Source organism: Coptis chinensis, chromosome 3, assembly GCF_015680905.1.
Source record: "Coptis chinensis isolate HL-2020 chromosome 3, ASM1568090v1, whole genome shotgun sequence".
Taxonomy (NCBI): Eukaryota; Viridiplantae; Streptophyta; class Magnoliopsida; order Ranunculales; family Ranunculaceae; genus Coptis; species Coptis chinensis.
In genome coordinates this window covers 9,874,241-9,900,604 of record NC_141458.1, presented here as the reverse complement: position 1 = coordinate 9,900,604, position 26,364 = coordinate 9,874,241, and the positions used below count along the sequence as shown (strand labels likewise).

Below are 26,364 nucleotides of genomic sequence, written 5' to 3'. Positions count from 1 at the left end.
CACACAAAGTAGAACACGGGCTGCACAAACAGATGCGTGACAGTATGTAAAATGTGAGAGATACACTGTAGTACCGTACCCTTCAATAATATCAAGGTCGAAAAACGTTGAATCAGTGTAGTCAAGGCGCGCGCCTAGGCGCGCTTAAAGCGCAAGGCACACTTTTAGTGCCTCGCCTTGACCAAGGCGCGAGAGGTAATATAAGGTGTGCGCTTTTTGCGCTTTTTGTCAAGGCGCGCGCCTTATCAATTTTTACAGTTTTTTCGTTTTTTTTTACAATTTTTGCTATACGTGACACATTTACACTCTATCCAATTGTTGTATGATATAAGAAATTGTACAAATTTAGTAAGTTTCATTGTGGAGTACACTTTAAACTTAATTTTGACTAGTTTATGTTAAGTTGTATGGATTGAGAGAAAACACAAAGATTGATTAAATTTTAAATGAAGTTTTACGGGATTCTAAAATTGAATCACGTGTTCTATTTTATGAAAAACTCATTTGACTCAATTCTATCGGTTCATTATTTTAGTTTATTGAAGTTGAGCTAAATTGTATTGAGAGATACGAGTTTTATTTTGCTCTTTACTTATTGCTTAAGATTTTTCTTTTAAATGACTACAATGGTTTTATGTTTACAATCACATAAAATTAATTTTAAAGTTTGGCTAAGCAAATCAGTAATAATTCATGTCATATTTAATATTTATTTTATTTTTTATTTGATATATCTATTTTTTTTTTTTTTACTCTGGCGCCTCCTTCGATCGGTAGCGCCACACCATTAGCCTAAAGCACAGGAAGGTGTTATACCTTTAGGTGCTTTTAACGCCTTTACTACACTGCGTTGAATTACTTAATTTGCTTTATGGCCACATATACTTTATTTAATTTTCAATTAGATTCTTTATCATGTATGCCTCCGACAAATTGTAATGATGGCCCTATGTAAGGCAGGGAGTCAGGTCGGCTCTAGGTTGGACCAACCGAATCTGAATAAGCTGGATTTAGGTTGATTTTCATATCCCTTTTTTAATTCAGGTTCAGGTTCGAATACAAATTTTGGGTTTTTTTTAGTGTTATCCGATCGGATTTGGGTTTGGGTTCTGATCGGATTCAGATTAAACATTTTGGTTTGGTTCGGATTTGAATATGGTAAAATCATTCAGGTTCAAATTTAGCCATATTCAACCTGAACCCAACCCATTCCATGCTCTAGCCCTGTGTACTAGTTCCTAATTATTGCGGGTAACTAAATAATAGGCCGGCCATGAGATTTGACGGGCCCTAAGAGTGGGGGTGGGTTATTTTTGTTAAAACATACTACCCATGTGGGCTTACTCAGTTTGGTTTCAAAAGGATAAATCAATTCAATGATGCAATATTTGGATCAATTTTCAGTTAGCAAGTGGGGTCTTGTCCTGAGCTGTTAAAGGGGGGGGGAGGGGGGGGGGGTCTGTTTTTTTTGTGTAATCGGATCAGTGAAGTTGCGCATAGCGCATACTTTCCAATTAATTAGCGCTTAAACTGCATAGGCTTTGGCCTAGAGCCGTCCCTTTATAAACCAGATTTTGGGTTTAATCTCCCTCACCAAAAAATCGTTACATAAAACCTTTTCGTATGCGAACAAATTAACAAAACACTCCTTTTTTCTAAAACAAAATAAACTAACAAAAATACCCTCGAAAACTATTCCAACAACACCGTAAACAACCCTAACCTCTCTTTCATCTTTTTCACATTTGAAATTTTTTCCTCACACCATAAACCTTTACCTCTCTTTACTCTTTCTCTATTTTCCGACACCACCATAAACTATCTTTACTCTCTCTTTATTTCCCGACAAAAGATTACTCAAATCTTTTGAAATAAAAAAACTTACAATTTACTTATTTTTCTTACTGCTTATGGTACATTATTAATTGGTACGTATTCTTCCACCTCTCCAAGAAAGTGGTGAAGCTAATTGGATGTTCTCCACCAAAGTATCTATATTTCTCATCATTTGCATTGGTAAACATCTTTCATGTAATTTAATTACTGAGGTTGAATGTGTAGTCTGTGGTTAATCTGCATTCTTATATTTGCATACTAAATTCACAAAATCTTTGAAGATGTAGTTTGTGGTTACTCTGCATTCTTATATTTGTGTAGTAGTTTTAGTCTTAAAGTTAAATGTGTAGTCTGTGGTTACTCTACATTCTTATATTTGCATAGTAGTTTTAGTCTTGAAGTTGAATGTGTAGTCTGTGGTTACTCTACATTCTTATATTTGCATAGTAGTTTTAGTCTTGAAGTTGAATGTGTAGTCTGTGGTTAGTCTGCATTCTTATATTTGCAAACTAAATTCACAAAGTCTCTGAAGATGTAGTCTGTGGTTACTCTGCATTCTTATATTTGCGTAGTAGTTTTAGTTTGCATTCTTAAAATCAAACCTTCAAGTTCTAGAAGAGATGGAGATAAAATTGAGAAGATGGCTGCTCCAAAAACTACGAACAAACCAATCTTGTTAAAATCAGTTCAAGTTTTCATAGTTTTCCAATTTCAACTTTAGATTTTTATGTTTGTGTATGTAGTAGTTTTACTATGTATTTTTATATTTTCGTAGTTGTTTTTACTCTACATTCTTAAATTTGCATAGTATTTTTTATTTGCTTTTTCATGTTTGTGTAATGTGTGGTGGTAATTTTACTATGCATTCTTAACTTTGCATATTATTTTTACTCTGTATTTGTAACTTTGCATAAACTTTTACTTTACATTCTTAGATTTGCATAGTATTTATACTCTGCATTCTTAAATTTGCATAATAATATAATTCTGTATTTTAAATTTTGCATAGATGATCTTTGTTATTAATTGGTTTTCTGTAATTATATCATAATGTAAACAAGAATAAGTTGTACAAGACATTTAGATCTTCGCTATGAGGAAGAGCTTGTGGAAGCAATTGAGACAGCAACAGGAGCAAAGAAGAATTGTTTGTGCTTCATTGAGATTATCTGCCACAAGGCTACTTGAATGGGGTTCTAGGGTCTCTGTTGCTAACAGCCGCCCAACTAATCCTAAGTGAATTCCATGCCTTAGGAAATAATCGTCGTCTCTGAGCTTGGTTTAGTTTTTATTAGATTAGGAACTTTGTTTGCGTAGATATATATGATGGTACGTACATTTGTTTGTTTATTATCGATCTACAAGTAAAACCAAGTTGTATCTATACAAGTGGTTAATATAAAGTTTTAGTTTCCTTGAATGCGTTTTTTTGCAATGAGTAGTTTAAAATTGGAGCTCAACATAGCTGACGCATTTAATGAATCAAATCCCAGTGACCTTTGCAGAAAGGTTAAAGGTTGTGCTAAATCTGGTGAAAGAATCAGGAAGTCAGATAACCTTGCCGCTTATGCCCAATTGTATAAACTTCTGCAATTTGTGTTCCTGGGTTATTTGCACCACAATTCCTAAATATAATAGTGAACTTGTATTACTTTGCTTCATTCTAGATGCCACCGATACAAGATAAACTTCAGTGATTGTGTCTACATCTTGCATCTTCATAGAGAACAACTTTTATACTTTACATTTATATATATTATGTCAGGTGTCGGGCAATTTTTATTACCAAAAAGTTACTATGTAAATATAGATTTACATAGATAATGACTATATAAAAATACATTTACATATATTATGTCAGATGTCAACCTAATTTCATCCGGCACGTAAAAAGCCCACTTTCATGCCAAGCATCTCAACCACTTGAAGCCTCTTATCCCAAGCTGCAAAGTCATCTGAAGAGTTATTAAGATTGCTGGCCTTTATAGCATCAACATCGTCCAAAGTCTCAATAATTCTCCTGCAACCATCTTCTCATCGACCACTTCTAGAAGATTATCGTGAAGGATGTCATGCATTTTGACATTAGCAGAGTTCATAGTACTTTTCATGAATTAAGAAGCCGCAACGTAAAATTCTTATGCAAAAACAACTTTTCATATAAAACCACTATGCAAAAATAGATTTGCATAGAAAAATTAGTTTGAAAAATTAAATTTGCATACTATGCAAAAATAAATTTACATAGAAAAATTGGTATGCAAAAATATATTTGCATAGAAAAACGAGTATGCAAAATTAAATTTGCATATAAAGTACTACCTATGCAAAAATAAATTTACATAGAAAAACTAGTATGCAAAAATAAATTTGCATAGAAAAACGAGTATGCAAAAATAAATTTATATAGGAAAACTCATATGTAAAAATATATCTACATAGTAGAATTTATAGTGAGAATACATTTGCACACTGAAAAATTGAAGGAAAAAAGGAAAAAAGATAGAAGAAGAAAAAAAAATAGAACTATTTGTTCAAACCCACAAGTTGAGATGACATCATCAAGTCTATTCAATTAATTTGAAGAAAATTGAGACCCAATAATAAGATAAAATTGAAGAAGATCTAAAACAGTTGAAGAAAATTAGTTAATAGATTCATAATCAAATCTTTCAAACAAACCAAGTTCTTGTCTAGAAAAAAATTGAAGGTGATTGAGAGAGAGATCGAACCAAACCTATCGAAATTGATTACTGATAAAAATCGAAGATGATTGAGAGAGAGATTGAAAGTGGAAGCTTGTTTCTTTAATGGCGAAACAAGATCATCACTGTTTCGATGTTATTCAATCGGTGCTCTTCATTTTTATTTTTTTCTCGTAATCCCCAGTGTTCTTCAATCTTAAATCTCTATTTTCGTATTCTTCCATATATGAAAGGGTAAAAAAGGAAACAATTTTGGTGAGGAGATTAAAATTAGAGTGGGTTTAATTATTTTTACAAAAACAAGAATGTTATATATAAACGGTTTGAAAAGAGGGGAATTTAGTGGGTCGGGGAGATTTGAGGATGGTTTAGTGTAACGGGTTCTGAATGAAGTACGTGAGCCTCATTTCTTGCTTTATAAACCAATGGTTACATTTAAAAAAAAAAAAAAAAAAAAAAAAAAAAAAAAAGACCAAACAACCCGTTTCAAATCGTACTTAGCTCTCTTTACCAAAAAAAAAAAAAATGATAGTTTGCCCTTTGAAAACAAACCAATTCACCAATCAATCAATTTTTTAATTCAATTAACACTCATTTGGTTTTGAATGACATCTGTTAGTGGATCACATTCACGACCTTCTACTTGGCTGGTGGATTATCTAACTAAACAGATTCAGGTTGTTATTTGGGATAAAATAATGGGCTTTTAAGTAAGTCATAGTTGCAGACGCAACTTCATAGGCTTCAGTACTCTTCAATATTTCAAATTTCTAATGGGCTACAAATCCTTGATGGAGTCGGTTTGTATATAGAACGTAATGGACCTTAGTGGTTGTTAGTATCATAAATGGGCTTATACGGCTATACATATTGATCCAGTAACTAATGTCATTTGAGCAAAAACAAATTCAATTATTCGATATCCTAGCTATTTGGCCCGGCCTATGGCCGGACTTGCTACATAAATAGATAATGACTCAAAAGCCTAGAGTTCACTTGAATAAATAATATATGTATATTGATAGCTAATGATTCATTGTGTATAATATATGTAAACTTTGTTTGAAGGGTTTATGTTATTCTAATTTTTTTTAAAAGGTTTTGATTCTATTTTTGGGTTATTATTGTTCTAAATAACATTTCTTATCATCCTCACCTATATAAACTATCAAAATATAACGCAACAATCAAAGAATAGAACACTCAAAACATACCATATGTTTAAGCGATAACCAAATTATATTCATTACACACAATGATCATCTTGTTGTTGAGTTGCACATAACCGATGTCATATCTAACTATGAGTCAATAAGCGAATATTGAGATAGATATAAATTTTATATCCAAAACATCAATGAATAAATACTGAAATTTAACCTATAATAGCAAAGCTCAAGCCATTGATTGAGGTCTCACTGAGAAGCCATCAACATTGCAACCAAAGCATCAGGCCATTGCTTGGGTGTCAGTGGAACCCATCACGTACATTGCGAGCAAAGCATTAGGCCATTGTGAGCAAAGCATCAGGCCATTGCTTGAGTCTTGATATGAGTAGGGATAATCGATTGAACATACTTGAGTCATATACAACATTATAAATGGCATAGGACTTAATTGATTTATGCATCCACCGTTTCCAATCGGCGAAACACATATAAACCATCTACTGGGTTCAATCTATGCATGATTTCCTAGAAATACTACACTTCTTTAATGATTATGAAATATTTCACAGTGGTAAAACTTAAAAATATTGCATAACTTTCCATCTCAAGGAGAAACAGATAAGCTTTTTAAATTACTTAGTAAATAAGCCTGTCCCAACTCCCAAAGCACATATACGTCAAAGTAAATGCTTGAACAACGTTTTTAAATGATACACTCCAACAGCTTAATGAACTGCTATAATTATGTAACATTTTGATAAAAACTTTTACATTGGACCAAACGTGTATAAACTTCTATTGGGATCCTTAAAAATTCTTAACGTTGGTGAACATTTCTAATTCTTGAAGATTTTATACTAAAACATTCATTTATTAGACCAAGCAGGCCGGTACCTTTGTACAATTAAACATATCCTAAATAATCTATAGTTATAACTCCTAATCGACGTAGAACCCACTCCGATCCACTACCATGTCCAATGAAGAATTATAATTGGATGTACAGCCACATCTACTTCTATACATTCATGGTAATGTGAGAGAATCTTGCATACAACATAAATTACAATATCTTGACATAAACAAATAAACTAAGGTGAAATATTTTCTTGGGCACCCTTAATTATAAGATTAAGCCAGAGTTTCCTTCTAGACCAAGATTAGAGTATGATAGCCAAATATCAATTGTGTACACGGTTCACATGAAATAAATACACGGTTTAATAGAAATAAATACATGGTTAGTTTACATAATAAATTACACGCTTCCTTCATAATTACATTGACTGAGGTTACTCCTACCAATCGAGAAATCAGTAACTGCTGAAGCTTTGTCGATTCACTAATAACAAAACCTTAACATGAATGGACACAATCAATAACAAAAATAAAGGGAGATAGTGGTCCTATAGAGACTAAAATTCTGTGTTCAAACTTATGATGAATGCCTTGTAATGATAAAGGAGTTAAGGACCCATTGTAGTTAAACCCATGCTGCATTTAAGAAATTGAAACATGTAGCAAGTTAAGAATCATATAGGTTCAATCTTTCAGAAACCTTTAAGATCCATTCTTAGAAAAAACAAAAACCACAAAGAATAAGAATCTAAAAAATAAAAGCCCAGGATTGAAGATTCAGGGAAAAAGCGATTTGTTATACAATTTGATCAACTAAACAAAAAATAACAATTTTAGCAGTACAACGACACTAATGAGAATAACCTATCTAACAATCAGAAGGAAACAACCCTTTCCATAGCATGACAATAAAATGTGTCATCATTAATCTTCATTAGCATCTACCTCTATGACATCATACTAAGAATCATCCATAGTGTCCTCAAATTCACTTTCATTCAATACATACTTTCCCGCTCGACAGTTGGCCATTTGTGGTTTCAGTACATCAGTTATTAGCTTTGGCTTTAAATGGGTTTGACCTCTATTCCTTATAGTTGCTGCAGGCTTAGCTGTTTTAGTAGTTGTAGCAGGTTTCTTATCTCATATTCTCCTTTTGGGCCCGACTACAAATTCTTTGTCTTCATCTGCTTTCTCTACCATTGTCTCTTTTGGGATGGTCTCTTCAGTTTCCATGGCTGTGGAAAGAATAACACAAAGCCAGATATAAGTTTAATATATAACTCACAATTAGCAGTAGAACATTGAGAAAGCTGACAATGTTAAGATGACAATACCTGCCGACTAATCTGGAAAAGTATCAAGACGACAACATTCCCTAAGTTAACAACACACCAAGTCCAATGTTAAACACGTTAATATTTATAACCATCGTAGAATAAGTTGTTACTTGGCTGAGTATTAAACCTGTTTCAGTTGTAGAGCTAATTAACATAATTTGCTCCATTTTTAGTAATAGAAATGGCTGGTCTTCATTGAAATGTACTTTGTTGGATTCCGCATTGGTAGTTTTGAAGCCTTTCATGCCACCTTCATTCTTCACCTCGCCTTTCAACTGCTCACTTACAACTCTCTCTCTGCATCGGCCTTAGCTTGATCTGGAGAATTACAAAACAATCAGACAACAAACTTTAGGCTTGGGTGTTTTTTTTTGGGAGGGGGATAAAAAAGGAATTTGAACTGTTCATACATCAAGTCTGTCTCAACTGAATCTAGAAATTCCAACCACAGGTACTTTGGAGGTCCTTCTTTTCAATTGCTCAAAAAATTTACCCAGTCTATCCTTACTGGCAATTAGCTCCTGAACCTTCTCCACTGTCAATGTGCCAAGTGCCAATCACAATAGATATTCATGATCACTTTAATAATCTCCTCTGTTCCTAGCATCCAGCCTACCACTAAGTTGTCTTCAGTTTCCTTTCCATCTTCAGTTACCCTGGTAAGTACCAATTCAACATTCTTAATATTTCTAGGGAATGGTGTGAAGCCTTTCTGGTGCTACTCTTGTGATAGATCTTTTCTCTTATTATTGTTGCCGACTATAATATCTCCTTTCATCTTTCCAAGGATGAAAGCAATTTTGTTATGAAGTTTCACAAAGCTTCAGTAGAAATATCTATGTAATGATAGAAGAACGAAGTATCTGATTTAAGTCGAGCAGTAAATTGAAGGAGAAACAATTATCAAAAATGCAATAAAACCATGGATTATAACTAAGGTGTAAATCTCGTCATCAAATATAATGAGAGACAAAGTTTTCTAAGGAGGCGAAACCTTGGATCCCTTTGTGTTCTAGGTATATCCTGAAAATATCAATGCTTCAGATAATAGCAAGTCTCATACTCAAATACCTATTATATTGTTGGCTTTTGTCCTTAAGGAGGTTGACGGTGATCCTCTGGGGATAAAATCTTCTTCCTTTTGAGCTGTATAATTACGTGTGCGGACTGCCTCTCTAATCGCAGTTCTAGCTGTAGCTAAACCTTCTTCAATTTTTTCCAAGCTACTCTTCTCCTAAAACAAATAGCAATCAAATCAAGTTACTAACAAAACATGATAAGCTGGCTAATAGAATGAGTCACATTTTACTTCAGTACAAAATGAATTTCAGTTCAATTTTTTTTATAATGTGGTGGTATGGTTTGCAAACAGAAAGTTAGCTAATGAAATGAGTATATGTAATACACCTAAACTTCAATGCAAAATGAATCACATTTAATCTGATATTTCTTACAATAATAAGAGGCGGCACATCGGATATGTTAATGACTTCAGTAGTGGTGATCCATGAAATACTGTATAAAGGAGAAAAAAACAAAAAAAAAAAAAAAATGGCATGATCCATGTATTAGTTTTACTTTAACACTCAATCACAAAATATCTATATAGGAAAAATTACAAAGAATCGAGGGTTTTGCTGTTTGTTTCTCAAACATTGGCACACCAACAAATATTACTGTGTAAGGCCTTTTTTCTTTTGTTTTTGGAACAATAGTATAGTAACCTATTTCATAGATAACATTATTGTTAGAGTTTTACCTCTGAATTACTATAAGCACGCGAGAGCGTTGATAGTCATGGTTTTTCTCGAACATCATAGAATACCACTTTCGACCACTATTAGTTCCAAAGCCAAATGTATCCAATCATCATCTCTAAATGCCAAAGAAGAAAAAGGTGCCTCGTAAGGTATACAGAATGTGGGCCTTCTACTTCTGAATCAAAAGGGTATAACTTTTATCCGCACCAACAAGAGCAATAATCTGCAATATTGTAAAACAAAAGGACATCATTTACTTTAAGTTCTTTCTTTAGAAAATTTCGAACTCCCATCAGAAGTGCATATAACTAAACACATAAATCAATAAGCCGTGGATGAAACCTTGTCATTTGATGGTGAGAAGCAAACACCGGTTGGTTGGTCTTTGAGTCTTTGTTTTCGACCAAGAAATCTATAATGAAAATCCATAGTCAGAGAATTTTTTTTAGAAATAGACATATGACATTTATCAAAAAGACAAGTGCTATTGTACGTATAGTGGACATAAGATAAAGAATTCAATGTACACACCAAAATAGTTGTCATTCATAGACTTGATAAAGGTAGTCCTTTTTCAATTTTCCTGTTTTTTTCCTTTACTTTTCCTTGATCTTAAATGCATTTGGTAGAGTAGAACAAACCTTAGGATTCCTTCTTGTTGTATCCTAAAGATGTATGGATCCATCATCACCAGCCGTCACCAAGAGATGTCAGCTTATCCGAGAGTAATCAAGCACTCTCAACACTTGGACAATAATGAAAAAGCATTTAAGAATCCAAATAATGAACCACTAAGATAGTAAACACTAAACTAAAGCCAATCAAACAACCTGTTCATTTGGATCCTTCAAACTCGGTTGCCCCCTCGCCCGGGCCAAATTGTGAAGAATTAAATCCCCTCTCAAACTAATAGAAGCCAAATGCTCGTCTTCACAATTGTACATTGCACCCGTAATGGTATCAGTGTGACCTTTCAACCATTTAATACAGCTCTTTCTTTGCAAATCCCATATTCTCACAACTTGCCCACTTCCCCCAGAACAAATGTACCTAGAACTCTTATTACTAAAACTAATACTCAATATCGTTTCTTGCACAAAATTCCAACAAAATCAAGCAACCCCAAATAATCTCCAACCGTAAATAACTAATCTTTAAACACTTACATTAATATTATCACCACTTTCTCAGAATTTATCGAATAAATCCTAAACTCGGCCCATTTTATGCCACAAGGAAATCTTTTTATCGTCCCTGGCACTTGCCACGACTAAATCTGCATCCCCATTTATCAGATAATAGCAAGTCTCAGACTCAAATACCTATTATGTTGTTGGCTTTTGTCCTTCAGGAGGTTGACGGTGATTCTCTGGGGATAAAATCTTCTTCCTTTTGAGATGTATAATTACGTGTGCAGACCGCCTCTCTAATCGCAGTTCTAGCTCTAGCTAAACCTTCTTCAATTTTTTCCAAGCTACTCCTATCCTAAAACAAATAGCAATCAAATCAAGTTACTAACAAAACAGGATAAGCTGGCTAACAGAGTCACATTTTACTTCAGCACAAAATGAATTTCAGTTCAATTTTTTTTTATAATGTTGGTAAGGTTTGCAAACATAAAGTTAGCTAATGAAATGAGTATATGTAATACACCTAAACTTCAATGCAAAATGAATCACATTTAATCTGATATTGCTTACAATAATAAGAGACATAACATTTCGGTTATTTTTGTGCTTAATAATCATGAAATAATCGCATCTTCGTGTTTTTTGTAGGTTGGAGCAACTAATGTAAAAATGATGATAAAATCAGCATTTAAGCACGAAATAGGGAGTATACATAAGCCTTCCGATCAAGCCCACATGAAGCCCAACAAAATCCGGACTAAAGCCCAAAGACTCAAATAGTATAGAATCCAGTCAGAAACGGGATTACGTGCACAAAAGCGTCAAACTTCCGAAGCTCATATCTCTTGAACTAAGACTCCGAATGCGATGAGTGAGCTGCCCAGACGATCAGTGCGACAAACTCTACGCATAGGCGGGAAGTTGTAAAAATGTCAAAAAGACCGGACCACGGACCACGACCACCGCTGGACACTACACATGGACCCACTAGGTGGGCCCACAAGATTTGATGAGTCATCATGAAAGTCAAGACAAATGTGCAAATAATTGGTGCGAATTTGACACCTTGCATGAAATTAATGAAGTGGTTGGATTTAGGTGATGATTATCTAAAAAAAGGAGAGGTGTCAAATGGGGGTTAGTTTTGGATAAGAGGAAAGTAAATGAGGGAAGAGTATTTCACGTGGGAAAAGAGAAAAAGACTCTCTTATGTAAAAGGGGGCAGATTTTGGGAGTTAGCTAGCATTTACTTCCTTTACTTTTATTTTTCTTTTACACGCCTTGTCTTTACTTTTTGGTTTTTAGCTTTTGTTGTTTTTAGAGAAAAGCTTGTAACATGTTAATGGGGAACTCTATCTAGTTTTTAATAAACTCTTCTTCATTTAGGAAAACAGGTTGTAGCTTCTTGTTTCATTATCTTTCTTTTTCATTTTACATATCTTCTTGTTGTTTAATTCAATCCTAGCTAGGATCATGAGCTAAAACCCTCCGAAGTGGAGGGTTAATGAAGCTCATGTGAGGATTCATATAAAATTTTTAGGAGTAGGATTCATTACCTGGACTTAAGGATAGGGCTGGTCATCGAGCTACCCGAGTCGAGTTTTGCTATACTCGAGCTCGACTCGAACTCGCATTCGAGCTTAATATTGAAGCTCAAGCTCGACTCGGCTCGACTCGTTTTACACTTCGAGCTTGAGCTCAGGTTCGAACTCGAGTTCAGTTATGCTCGTTTGAACTCGAACTCGAGCTCAAACTCGAAAAAAATGTATATAAAACATTAAAACTAGTATAAATTGTAAATTATAGTTGGGTATAAAGTAAAAAATGTCGTATAAATTATAAATTATATATTACGTATGGGCTTATAAAACGAGTAGCTCACGAGCTACTCAAGCTCGAGCTCGACTCGAGTAGCTCATGAGTAACTCGCCAGCTACTCGAACTCGAACTCGAACTACTCGCTATCTAGAATGAGCTTTAAATTAAGCTCAAGCTCAACTCATACTTTTGTGCAAACGAGTTTGAGTTGAGCCTTCGACGAGCTGAGCTCGAGTTACTCACGAATAGCTCGACTCGATGACCAGCCCTACTTAAGGATACATGGAACACACTACCCTAAAATGGTAGGATTGTGTTTTATGTGTCCAGGAGTTTAAAGGGAGTTTCAGAGATGAAATTCCAGTTCAATTTTTTATGCTAGGGAAATGGACTTAGAGATGAGTTCATTTCGCTAGAGATCGACGCTCAAGCCGGTTCAGGTTTGATAATGAACCCAAAACAGATTAGAGATGGTGGTAATCCGATACTAAGATAGGATAATATGACCTTGCATGAGCAGCATGATCCTCTACTTCTTCTTTTTCTCTTTGAATATCTTAGGAAAAATCTTAGTTTTACCATAATTTTGTATTTTGTATGTTTAGCGTCATTTAAGATTTAACAAAGCAACTTTGCTAGCAAACACTACGAAACTTACTCAATATGTTTCCTAACTTAGAGCATTAGAAATTTGTATGATGTCCTTGAACTTAGATTGGTTCAAAACCCTTACTTAAACTGTATGCATGATCACGTGAGTAAGGATTTGAAGTCTACACTGAGCGGAATTGAGTTATTTGTATCTTAAGACCGTAGAAGTGTAGAGATCAATGATCATGTTAGAGACATTTTGTGTGATATATTTTGGAGGGCTAGAGTACAAGTGAAGAAAGAAGCTCCTGTTAACTTTCTCACTAATCTTAATGAGGGCAGATCGACACTTCGGCCTGCGGATGTCTTGATTTACAGTTGGACTGAGGAAAAACTTGTATGTGTTGATGTAACTAGAGTCTCTCCGTTGGTAGGGTTGGGGAATGGTGACTTTGAGGTAGAAGAAGCAGCTAAGAGAGCAGCGACATGAAAGATGGAGAAACATGATAAAGCTTGCTAGGCTAACCATCATTGTTTCATTCTGTTTAGTTTTGACACTTTCGGTTTCTTGGAACAACAATCTGTTGAGCTCCTCAAGAGACTTCAGAAAGTTATGGACAGTAACGTTATGACAGCTGGTTCTAACAAGTTTGTTTTTAGAAGAATATGATTTGCTATTCATAAAGGACTTGCGGCGCAGCTTGTTACATACTTGTCCTAATTATTTGTAAAATTCATTATCAGTATCAATAAAATTTCAACTTAAAAAAAAAAAAAAAAAAAAAAAAAAAAGTTGAGGTACCCCAAATAGGTTTAATGTTCATATGAATATTGATTGTTCATACCTCAACTTCAGGTATCACTACTAAAAAAAAGGGTTGTTGTGTCGTTTCAAAAAAATAGGTTGTGTTGGGTATATAAGAAACCGACACAAAAAAGTGGTTTGTATTAGAAACAGGTTTCTTGTGTCAGTTCACTGAAAACCAACACTACAAAATTTTCAATTGTGTCAGTTTTATCGAAACCGACACTACAAATCATGTTGTTGTGTCGCTTCATGATAAAATCTGAGTTAGTGCTTGTAGTATGCTTCATGAGGCCGACACATCAAACTTTCGACAGTGAAATGTTTCAAGTATCCCGCTCCAAAAATATTTATGTCTCTCTCATCTTCGTTTCTTTCACACCAAAAAAAAAAAACTCTAGCTTTTTCACACTTTCAAAATTCGAACCTCTCAAAACACAAACCACCGACGCTTTCTCTTCTTTCTCAAAGAAAAAGGTAACCCCAATTTCATTACTTTTCTCACTTTAATTATTAAATTTGGCTACCATTTTTTTTCACTGGATATGTCTGGAAAAGAAGAAGGAGATGGGTCTGGAAAACACTCGAAGATGTTGCAGATTTAATGGAATAGGTACTTAAGCCATTAAAAATATTTCAAATTCCCCCTGATTTTAACTAATTGAATATAATTGTTTCAAAAAATTTTGGATCTGATGTTGATTATATGTTTTGATTCAAATTTTGAGAAATGGGTATTTGAAATTTTATGTGTTTATGTTGTTTTGTCAACTTTATTTTGTTGAATTTAAAGTTTTAATCGTATGGTTAGTTTAGAATTATGTTGGAAGCTTTAATTTAACATGTTGAAGGCTGTTGAATCAGTGTATTTGAAATTGTTATATGCTGGTTAGTTCTTGTTTTAAGTTTATATCCCTCCTCTAGAAAAATTTGACTACCGTTTAAGTTGCTGGTGTTGGTTTGTTGATGAAAATGACTGATTTTCTGTTAACAAGATGTTACTTAATGTTTGAATATTGTTGGAAGTTTTGTTGTTTGAGTTGTGCTGATGAGTGATGATCACTATTATCTAAAGTAAAAGAATTCCATTTTGGTTGTTTGGATTCTGTTTGCGTAAAACCGTAAACGATTTCATTTCGCGCCTTCATGCATGTGTTGTTGTTGCTTGCTTTTGAACGTTATTGTTTGGTTGAATGCTCACATTGCCATTTTTTTAAACTGTAATCAAACTATATATCATAAACTATAATGTACTTAGAGTATGTATAGTTCAAGTATAGGTGTCAAGTTCTTTGACATTTGCTTCTTCTAGAAGCTAAATTGGTTCAACACCCATATCGCATCCTCTTGTGCTCATATGCTTTATATTGATTTGGGCGACATTTTGCTTATAAGGTTTGAATGTGTTTCTTTAGTTTCAAATGCAAGGGGAATGCTATCTTGGTTTCTTTGTCATTTGAGATGGTTGCAAAGGCTATGGCAGTTGGATTGTCCACTGAACTTAATGCAAAGTTGATTGTTAAGGTGTCATTGAAGGTATTGTTTCTTTTATAGTTAATGATAGGAGTTATTGAATCAAGTATATCGATTAGTAGTTAGAGGAGTTCTTTCGTTTATCTAGTTGATGGTTTTTGCACACCCTATAAAATTCCTATATATTAGTTTCAGGTTTCTTCTCAACTCACTCCATAAGAGTTCCAAAAATGATAGAGTGGTATGATGACACTATTACATTGGCTTGCACACCATTCTGGTACTACTTCTAAATAATTGAAAGTTCATTTTACATAAAGTATATTGGTGAGGCACAGAGTTTGGTGGCTGTTTTGTTTGCTTATATATCGGGTTCAGTTAGCGGAGCTCGTCTCTTTACATGCGGGTTTGTGATTTGGTGATTGAATATGCAATTATTATAATTTAATATTTTAAGTTAGTGATGGATTTTACTATTAATTATGAGAATTTGGGCGTGATCATATAGTTTATTTCTAGCATGAGATAATTCATTCATTTAATTGTTAGTGTCATTAAAATGCATTTGATGCCTAGTGGTAACTGGTAAGTATTAAGTATTTGTTTTGTGTGGGCTTAGAACTGTTTTGGGCCTTTATATTAATTTTGGGCGAAGTTAGGCCTGTATGTGGGCTTACTAATTAGGCTCATATCTAAATGAAGGATAGACACGAAAAGATGAAGGAGGGGGTTCTCTTTTGTTCTTATCTCTTTAAATTGAAAAAGAAAGGAGGATAGAATAGGAAGGGGGAGCAAAAAAAAAAAAAAAGAGAAGGACGCCTCATCACCTTATTTTGGATGAATTACCACTTGACAGTTTTTCAATTCATCTGCCCCAAAGTTCCCTCGTTCTCAAACCATAATCCGAACTTCTTATATACTTAATATTCAATTTAGTATCAAGCTTGGATGGTGCGTGGTAGTGAATCAAATGGCAACAGTGACTTTATCTCAAGTGCTTTCTCTCTCTTTCGATACGGCAACAAGGTAAGTTGTAATGTAAAATATAAAAGTCCTGGTTTGATAATTCAAGGGGTATCTAAGGAAGTTTAATCAGGTATGAATTAACACTTTTATAGTAAGTTATGTTTGTGTGAGAATAAAGATTGGTTAAGTTTATTGTTTGGTTGGTATTTGAGAATTGGCATGCAAGGAACTGGTAAGTATTCACTCCATCTTTCTTTATGTCATTAGCTTGGGTGATACATAGTCTGATGCTTGCATCTTCTACTTGAATTATTTGGTTCCACTCCTTAGCACTTTGTGAGGGTGAGTGGATGTGTGGAATTAGATCGTTAACCATACTGTAGTGATCAAGTTCTTCTTCTAAGATCAATTATGGATTGAATAGGTTTGGATTGAATTGGGAATCAAGAAAAAGTAAAACTTAATTAAGCTTTTGTATTCATCAGTAATGGCGGTTACAAAGTCGCTCAAACTCTCTCTCTATTGCTCTGGTTTTACAAGTTTTTCTATTATGAATCGAATGAATCTTCTTTCTCTTGATCATCGTTTTATATAGTCCTTCAACTATGGTGGTGTCCAATCTTATTCTGACGCGTGTCCATTCCCCTTCTTCTCCTTCCTTCTTCCCGCTTGTTCCTGTAACATATGAACTTATATGCAAGATATCGACAATCATGTCGATATCTTAGGTTATTTATGATATTCGGGTTGAAATTTTGGGTTAACGATATTTGCCCACGACACATACTATAAGTATTGCAGGTTTGCTTAGAAGTTTAGAATATTTGTGTTGCAGTTTGCCCAGGCAGCTGTGCTGGACTGACTTTGCACTCGAATTTGTCTTAGTTAGAGTTGCCTTTGAATTTCAGTGACCTAGGATGAAAAGTTAGGTCTCTGTATCTAATTTCTAACGGTCCCAGTTTCATTATCATTGGATAACTGAGCTGGGAGTTATGGGTTTTGAAAGTTAGACTGTTCCACCTCAATCTCCTGCACCTTTTGCATGTAGTTATTGTAATCTAACCACCACCACGGTGATAGTTGACTATTTAGTACTAAAATGTGTATCTTTGTTATTGGTTGCATATATATAATTGATTGTTTTATATACTTTTTTGTGAAGTGCCCACAACAAAAGGAGGTTATCTTTTGTGGTTACTATATGATGCTCTTTATGCTGCACTTGATCAAGGATCCTGGTCTACCAATAAAAAAGAAGGTGAATAAAGTTATCATGTTCTTTAATACATCACATCAACATAAACAAAAAAATATGATATTGAAAAAAGTATGTTATTGAAAAAATTCATAATCCATCAACTTTTTTTTTTTCTCACTTAGGTGATGGAGTTGGCTAGCAAGGACACGTACACGACCAGGGAAATAGATGTATTTCGTCAGGACTTCATTGACTTTATCGACCAATATATCCTATAAATCATCACGGCTATTTGTGTAAGGTATTATATGGGCTATATTGGCTTATATTAATTAGAATTGTTTTCTAATTTATTTTTTGAGCTACCCATGGAGTAGCTAGCTAGCTAGCTTGCTTGTTAAGGAGTCCAAGTAGCCGCTAAGGTGTACGTTGGAACAATTTAGTTGTTAATCTTCAATTTTTTCAATAGTTAGGTATATTGTTCAATCTTTTGGTATTAGGGGAAATGAGAAGAGTACAAGATGAACTCATTCTGAATTTGGATCTAGGCGTCGAAATGGATTTCATTTAAGTATGGGTATAAGATTAGTCATTACCAACTCAACAATAAGGCAAACACTGAATTTATAATCAACGGAAACTTTAGGAAATATGGTATGTATACATTGTAAATATCATTTGTTAAGGGCTATGAGATTCGGATGTATGTATTTTACTTGTGTTTTCGGTAATGACTTTGTACGAGGTGCTTGGATGATCTTGCATTAGTCGAGACATTCAAGTACTTTGGCTACTAAGTCCTAATGTTGACGTGATCTCATTTTTGTAAGCCAGTTATTTGACTGCTCTAGCATCGGTCGAGACGGTTAAGTAAATCGGTTAACCAATGAGAAATATATGATTGTGATTTTCAGGTTATGATAGGTTTATATTTATGAAATGTCGAAAATACAGATGAGATGTTGCCGAAATTTTACTATAAAAACCACATGTCATAGATTTGTAATTGTTTGAGTTTTGGGGCGTTACATATTTGTTTGTTCCAAAACTAGAAAAGAGTTTTGTACCGTATTTGCAATTTGTACTAGAAAATAGTTTTGTACTGTATTTGCTTGTTCCAAAACATGTAGCGTATTTGCATTTTGTACTAGAAAAAGAAAAGAGTTTTGTACCGTATTTGCTAGTTCCAAAACATGTAGCATATTTGCATTTTGTACTATAATGAATTTTGTCGCTTTACGATATATTGAACCGTACCTAACTACTTCTTTTGTTTTGTTTTTTGTTTTTTTGTAGATTGAACTTAATAGAACGCGGCTATGATGGCTCGATAGATGGCTAAAAGCTAGACGTGAAATCATTTTCTCACATGGTGTTAGACTAGACTTGGCTAATTAGGTTATATTTTGTCGGTTTTCATTTTGTATTTTGGATAATTGGTTGGTTGGTTGTAAACTGATGTTGAATGATGGAATTATTTAGTAATGAAATGAAATTGTTTTTTAGATTGTTATTTGTGTTATATCGATGTGGATGATAATGATTTTATACAAGTCAATAGTTGTTCTACATTTTTTTTTCAAAACAGGTGATCCACTAAAACCGACACAAGAAGGGATCCAATTTTGTGTGGTTTAAAGAAGAACTGACACAGTAACTCTATTTCTTGTGTCAGTTTGTGCTTTTTCCAGAGCAAATTTACAGTTGTGCAAGGCTAAAACCAACACAAGTAGTATACTTGTTGTGTCAGTTTATACTTAAAAACCGACACAAGTACTATATCTATTGTGTCGGTTTGATAAATACATGTTGTGTCACCACTACTTGTGTCGCTTTGTAAATCAGAAAAAGCCGACACATCAGACTTGTTGAGTCACTTAAAAACCGACACAACAAGCCTTTTTTTAGTAGTGTATTCATACCCCAAATAGATATGAACAATCATTGTTCATACTCCAATAGATGTTCTTCCTGATCATACATTATGTTGATGTATGAATAGTAATTGTTCATACTATATACACCGGGTTATTTCGGTTGGGCCAAGTCATTTATTATTTCGCATTAGGGGTATACTTTACCTTTCATCTACTCTCGCCATTTTTTATTTTGTGTCAAGAGTATACTTGACCTTTCATGTACCCGGTCCTTGTGAGTGATTAAAATAAAATGTGGTGTTGAGAGTTACTTTTTCAGCCATTTTGTCCTTGAGAGTTACTCCCTCATAATTTATTCTTGTTAGTTTGTTGGGCATGTTAGATTAAGGGGCGCAGTATTGGCACCCCCATAAGTGGGACCACTTTGACAAAAAGTAAAACAATAATGGTTATTCCTTATATGTCCTTCTACACCCCCACATGCCCATAGCTCTACGGCAGGCAGTTATCGCAAGATCGTACAATCTACGACAGGCAGTTGCCGCGAGATCGCACAATCCACGACATTGAGTTGCTGCGAGATCCCATATCCCACGGCAGGCAGTTGTCGCGCATTTTTTTTTTTTTTTGTGTTTCTTGTTCTTTTTCACTTCAAATTTTGCGTATTTAACACACACGACATATGGATACTTCATTTTTTTTTCTTTAAAGTTTATTTATACACTCCAAAAACAACACCAAAACCATAACAAAAAAAATGTACGATTAAGCCATAATTTTGCTATCTAGCGGCAAATATTTTCATATGTTATAAAAAAAATTTGTGATCAAATTAATGAAGAAGAGTTTTGATAATTAACACAAGCAAAGACTCCATTTTAGTAAACAAAATTATCTTGCGGCAACTAACTTTTTTTTACGGTGACTATTAAAAAAAAATTAAAGAAAAAATGACCCACGGCAACCACCTTCCGTGGGATATGGGATCTCGCGGCAACCCAATGCCGTGAATTGTGCGATCCCGCAGTAATTGCTTGTCGTTAGTGTATTTTGTGTGTTTAATGGAGGGGTGCTAGTACCGTTAAATTGGTCAAAGAAGTGCTAGTCCCATTTATGGGGGTGCCAATACCGCGACCCTATATTAATGACTTTCAATCACGTATTCAAATGTGTGTAGTTGAATTGTCATTGTTTTTGTTTTTTTTGGATAATCTTTGTCATGCATTGTAGTTTTAGCTTGACTTGGGATCACATATTAATTAGCACCTAGAAACCAATAATGAAGATACAATCTCTATTTTGTACATGATTATCCCTTCGGGCAATAGGCAGTGTAATAACATACTAACATCTATTCTACTATATAATTAGAAAGTTCCTGATTTTAATTAGTTGCCCGAACCCGAAAGTTCCACCCCTCAAAATTAAAATGCCCTTTAAGCCTAAGGGTGTACTGGTCATTTACACGAAAAATTCAGTTATGCCACTGAACAATGCGCCTTTCCGTCTCTTCTTCTCACAAACAAAATCCCCGCTTCTCTCTCTTTCATTCTAACCAGTGGCGGAGCAATGTAAAGGCCAGGTAGGGCGTAGGCCCCTCTCAACTTAGGACAAAAACTAAATTAGTAGTACTTGTTTAGGCCCACCTAATATTTTAAAATGAAGAAAAAAAACCAAACTATTCAGGCCCACCTAGCTAGGCATTAGGAGGAGGTTTGGTTTGCCTGGGTGATTCTATTTATGCATTCAATGCTGTCATTTCTAGTCGACGCCAGAAAATGGTGGACTAAGGTTGCTTTTCCTAGTACTTTTACAAAATAAAACGAAGGCCTTTATGCTCGAAAATAAATTAAAAGAATTTTTAGAGTGAGCATAATCCAAAATTAAATCGAAGAGAGGCAAAATAAGAAACATAGCTAGTAGAAATATGTAATGGAGGTCATCACTACTTCAAATGAGTTCCTCATAGCACTTTACACTAGGCCTTTCTGCAGAAATTTCCTGGCTTTGCTACTGATTCTAACCAATACGTCCAACATCCCAAATATGACTGTCCTTAAAAAACGATTTCTATATCTATATCCACTGGAAAGTCTTTCTTCCTTTCTATCTCCTCTCCACCAAAACTCGCTGGAATTTTCAATTTGATCGAGAACTTGCAACAAATTTTTTAACTTGAAAAGGTAGTGTTTTCATTGCTTTTCTATGGTGTTTTCTTTTTTCATTTCAAAGACGTGATTTGTTTCTATTTTTTATTTTTTACATTTACAGTTAGTGTTCCAATTGCTGAACTTTTTCTATTTCAAACACAAAAAGGTTTGATTCTATTTTTCCTAGAAAAACATTTTTTTTGTTAAATAAATTTTGCGCCTGCGAGCGGTTTACAGTCATTTTTAAAAAATGAGTTTTCCTTCAAAAAAAAAATCTTGATATTTTTCTCATACCATTTCGTTCACTTTTGATTATTCAGCAAGCTTTATGTATTGCAAACTTTTATTTATTGACTGCTACTTAGGACACATTTTTGTGTCAACCAGGTTGGATCAACATACTATTGGACGGACATTAGGACATTCTTCAGTTTTATTGCTCATGTTCTTCAGTTTATAGTTGGTACCATTCATTATGTTACATGTTGCTTTAATTTGTTGTTTATATACCGGTGATTACCAATAAATGCCATGTTCATACAACGAAGATGGTTCTTCATTTACAGCTATATATTAAAAAATCTACTTCATAAATTTAAGCTTAGTGTCATTTAATTACAATTTAACTTTTTAGTGGACTTCAATCGAATAGTGGAATGGGCCACTTTTTTTTTTTTGAAGGTTTTGTTGTGAATAAATTGTTGGAATCTCTAAGTGTATTTCGAAATACTTGTGAGTGTGTGCAAAGTGGAGGAGATGAACCATATGTGTTCTCTCCACTTTAGTGCATAGTAGATAGTCCCACATTGGTTATCCACCACATCGGGTAGGGTTCGGGCTTGGGCTTGGGCTTCTTTGTTGTGGGTAGTGGTTAGACCAATAGCCTAAACTTGTTTTGCCTTTTTTCTTGAAAGCAAAAAGTTTCAAAGTGTTCTATTAGGAGTTGGTCTCTCTTCCTCCTAACCTCTATAAATAGGGACTGTGAGTCCATAGAGAGAAGTGACTTGATCGAAACTTAACTCGAGAAACGTAAAACTCAAACCAAATTTTTCTTCTTCTTCTTCCGTCGCCGGCCAAAAGAGAGTTATATTGTCGTTCTAGAGGGTAGTTTGTTCTAGTGCAAAGTCAGTCAGCTTTAAACCATTGAATCCTCGTGAGGAAGACGCCATCGCATTTGCCTTTCTCGCACCATTGGAAGGGGCTTAAATCTTTCCTTAAGGACGACTAATCCGCGCTTTGGTTATTCCCGTTATTCTTTGTCCTTTGTTTCTTCATTTACATTTGTTCTTTCGTTTCTACTTTAGTTGCTTTGTGTTCATACAACTATTCTAACAATCTTAAGGAAAGAGTTTTGTAGTAGAACAAAGGAGAGTGCTTTAATACGGCAATCAAAAGATAAGTCTTTTACTTTGAATTATTTTTGTGTTATTGTGTTATGACTTTAGAAATTTTCTAATAATTTCGTTTTTGTTAGGGAAACCAATTAAAGATTCAATATTTATTGATCTTTTGTGGTTTATCAAACCCTATATGGTTGTAGACCTTTCTTCTACGTTTGTGGGAGTCAAATATGAGATTTCTATCAAGAAAAACGTCAAAGTTCGTCTTTTTGACAGCTGCGTCACTCGTTACGGAAACTGCTATAACTTTCAGCTCAGAGCTCGGTTTTGCAATCCGCTTCTTGTGTTGGATAGCTGATTCAAAGAGCTTTCCAGTGGTATAAGGCTTGATACCCAATTCATCCTGAGCTGGTTTAGAATTACAGTTCTTTTGAACTGTTTTTCTAGAATGAGGAAAATATGGTAATCCGGTTTTTCAATCGGTTAGGTATCGTATTCTTTCACTCTTTGCAATTCTTTTGGTTGAATTATATGGTGATATTCTTGCCTTGAGTTGCATGCTAGTTTTCTTAGGAGGAAAATCCCTAAGCTTAAACTTCTTTAATAACCTAGTCAACAAATTATACGTATTTATCACTGAGGAATTAATTAGTTTGACTAGAAGTAGTTTGATATTAATTTTCTTTGTACATATGTAGATGTATGTAGATGGTCTAAGAGAGACCTTAAGATAGTTAATATCAACCACACTCAAATCTTGGATAGTAATTATAATGTATTCAATGCATAATTGCTTACCTTTATTGAGTGAACGTGTTGTTAGACGATGGTTATAATTGTACTGTTGTGAAAATATATGTTAGATGAAGTAACTTGTAGCTTATATCCAATATAGCATATGTTAAAGTTGTGTAGCATGCTAGTTTTGGATATTAATAATCGTGGATTTACTTTAAACTTGATAATAGTTTATTGATAGAATTTTCTAGTTGAAGACATTAATGGGTTGAGCCATTAGATGTTGTGGTAGTACTTGAGGTCTTGTTGATAGGGTATTCTATCTTACTTGAGCTCATGTAAAAAGAGGAGGTGGAGTCCTCAGTTGTTTTGCATATTCAGTGGCTAGATTTGCTTAAATATCATATACTTTTTGTTGTGAGGGGTACAGTTAAAGTTTACTTTTTCTGAACCTATGATATGATATTTACCATGTTTGGCATGAATGCATTATTTAACATTGACATGAAGTTTAACCATGTCATATATTATTAAGTAATGAGCATCGTTGTCTATGAGAGGAAACAATATGAGAAACAATCATATCCTCCTAAACCTAATTTAGTCAAGGAGATGTAAGGTTATGGATTGTCTTCTTAGACAATATCCTCCAGTGACTATTTTAGACAAGGAGATGTAACGCTTGTGGATTGTCTTATTAGGCATTATCCTCCTATGACTATGGATAAATAGCCAAGGTGATGTACAAGTGCGTGGATTGTCTCCCTATAACAGTTGGAATGTTGAATGATGAAAAGAATGATGATAATGATATTATCTCGGGTAAAACCCTTTTCATCTAATTCTTCTATTCTTTAAGATTCATTAGAATCTTTTTTGGATTTCCTTTCATATAGATAACATGAACATAATATGACTATGTTTAATATGATCCAGAATCATAGACTTGAGTAAAGTATATTCTTGTCATAAGAGTGCATTTTATTGTTGTTGTTTCTTTTAGTGTTTGTAGCGGTATAATGTGTTTTGCATGTAAGTTTGATTAGGTTGAGTAACTATTGAACTGTGGGGGTGGTGACCCATATGCATAACACTGTTTTACCATAGTTCATCTCACAAGATAATTGGAAAGACACTGAACTACAAAGTATGGAAAGGTCTTGGACCTATCAAAAAATGTTTCAAAATGTGGGGGGGTGTCTTGCCAAGGCTATTGTGAATGAATCTAAAAGAAGTCTTTTTGAGACCTAGAATTATCTAGTAGATATTCATTGGTGAAACTCATAATAGTGATGTTTGTTTTCAGTTGTCATGAGTGATAACAATTTTGTAGATACCACACTATTATTGAATGTCTTATATGCTAATTTTATTTGAGGTTGTGCTTTCTGAGAAATTGGCATAGAGTGGTTGAATGTTCATAATGAACTACATAAGATAATCCCATTATTTCTGCACAAGAAATTTGGAAGACTATCAATGAGTATTTCCACCATTCACGGTGATGATGTTTATATGTTTCTTGAGGAAGATTCATTAACCTATAAGGAAGTTGTGCCGCATGAGAAGTGTCCTTTTGAAGGATACAACTCCTCTAAACCGGACTCTTGATTTATTGGGGATCTATAGGTTGAATTGGATCTTCAAGAGAAAACTAAAACGTGATAGTTGTATTGCAAAATACAATGCTAATAATAATATAGCCGGGGGTTTCAATCGAGACAAGATTTATACTATTTTGAAACCTTGCTCATATAACTAGAATTTCTTCTACGTAATTCTAAAGACTCTAGTTGAGTAGTTGTCTTGAACTACAATACCAAGTAGTACCGGTGATGAAATGAAGGTATACAATTTAGTTAAATCTTTGTATGAGTTGATTCAAGCCTATAAATGGCATGAGCAATTCAACAACATATTAGTGTCATATGGATGTCAAAGTACCGTTGTTGATAAAAATGTGTACTTTCTTTAGAGCAAAGCAAGACATATGTGTTAATCTCTCTTTGTTTAGATGATTTAATATCATGAGTGCTAGCATTGAGAATGTGTATGAGACGGAGAAATTCTATTTGAAACACGCCATAAACCGTCATTGAAAATGATAGTTTATTATGTTGTTAAACTCATTTCTCAGAATCGCTATATTCAGGTTGTCAAGATGTTGACGCTTTGAATATGGTTGAAGCGTCACAAATACCTTAAACCGTGACCGGATGATGGTATAAGGGAATTTCGGCACTACTGAATTGAATGACCGGTGAATATATGAATTAAAACTCATGTTGGTCTCATTATATTGTTCTGACAAAGACTTAGTAGAAATATTTTTCATTGAAAAGTATGGGTATTATGATAGTAAGCATGTGTTAACACCTTTTGTGGCATATATCCATCTTATGAAAAATAATTTCCTTGTGTTTTCTCATACTAAATATGTTAATATCATTGGTAGCCAATTGTACTTGATGGATAATGTATGTAAGACATGACATTGCCTACATTAATGGCATCTTGGTGATAACTCATTGTGTCCTTATAAGGAACTTTGATGTATATTGTCAGATTATTCCAATTATTTTAGCAGAGCCATTGATTATGGACTGATAT

At 34.1% G+C, this 26,364-nt stretch overlaps 2 long non-coding RNA genes across 2 annotated transcripts; one reads left to right on the top strand and one right to left on the bottom strand.

Moving 5' to 3' along the window:
- Positions 1–7,491: 7,491 nt before the first annotated feature.
- LOC147507826 (uncharacterized) lies at positions 7,492–8,222 on the bottom strand. The gene is made up of 3 exons (XR_015216242.1): positions 8,036–8,222; positions 7,906–7,946; positions 7,492–7,806 (listed from the first exon to the last, which is right to left on the bottom strand). It is a non-coding gene; the product is annotated as an uncharacterized LOC147507826 (long non-coding RNA).
- A 7,161-nt stretch (positions 8,223–15,383) lies between these two features.
- LOC147507825 (uncharacterized) lies at positions 15,384–19,081 on the top strand. The gene is made up of 4 exons (XR_015216241.1): positions 15,384–15,548; positions 17,614–17,709; positions 17,832–17,950; positions 18,946–19,081. It is a non-coding gene; the product is annotated as an uncharacterized LOC147507825 (long non-coding RNA).
- The last annotated feature ends 7,283 nt before the right edge of the window (positions 19,082–26,364 follow it).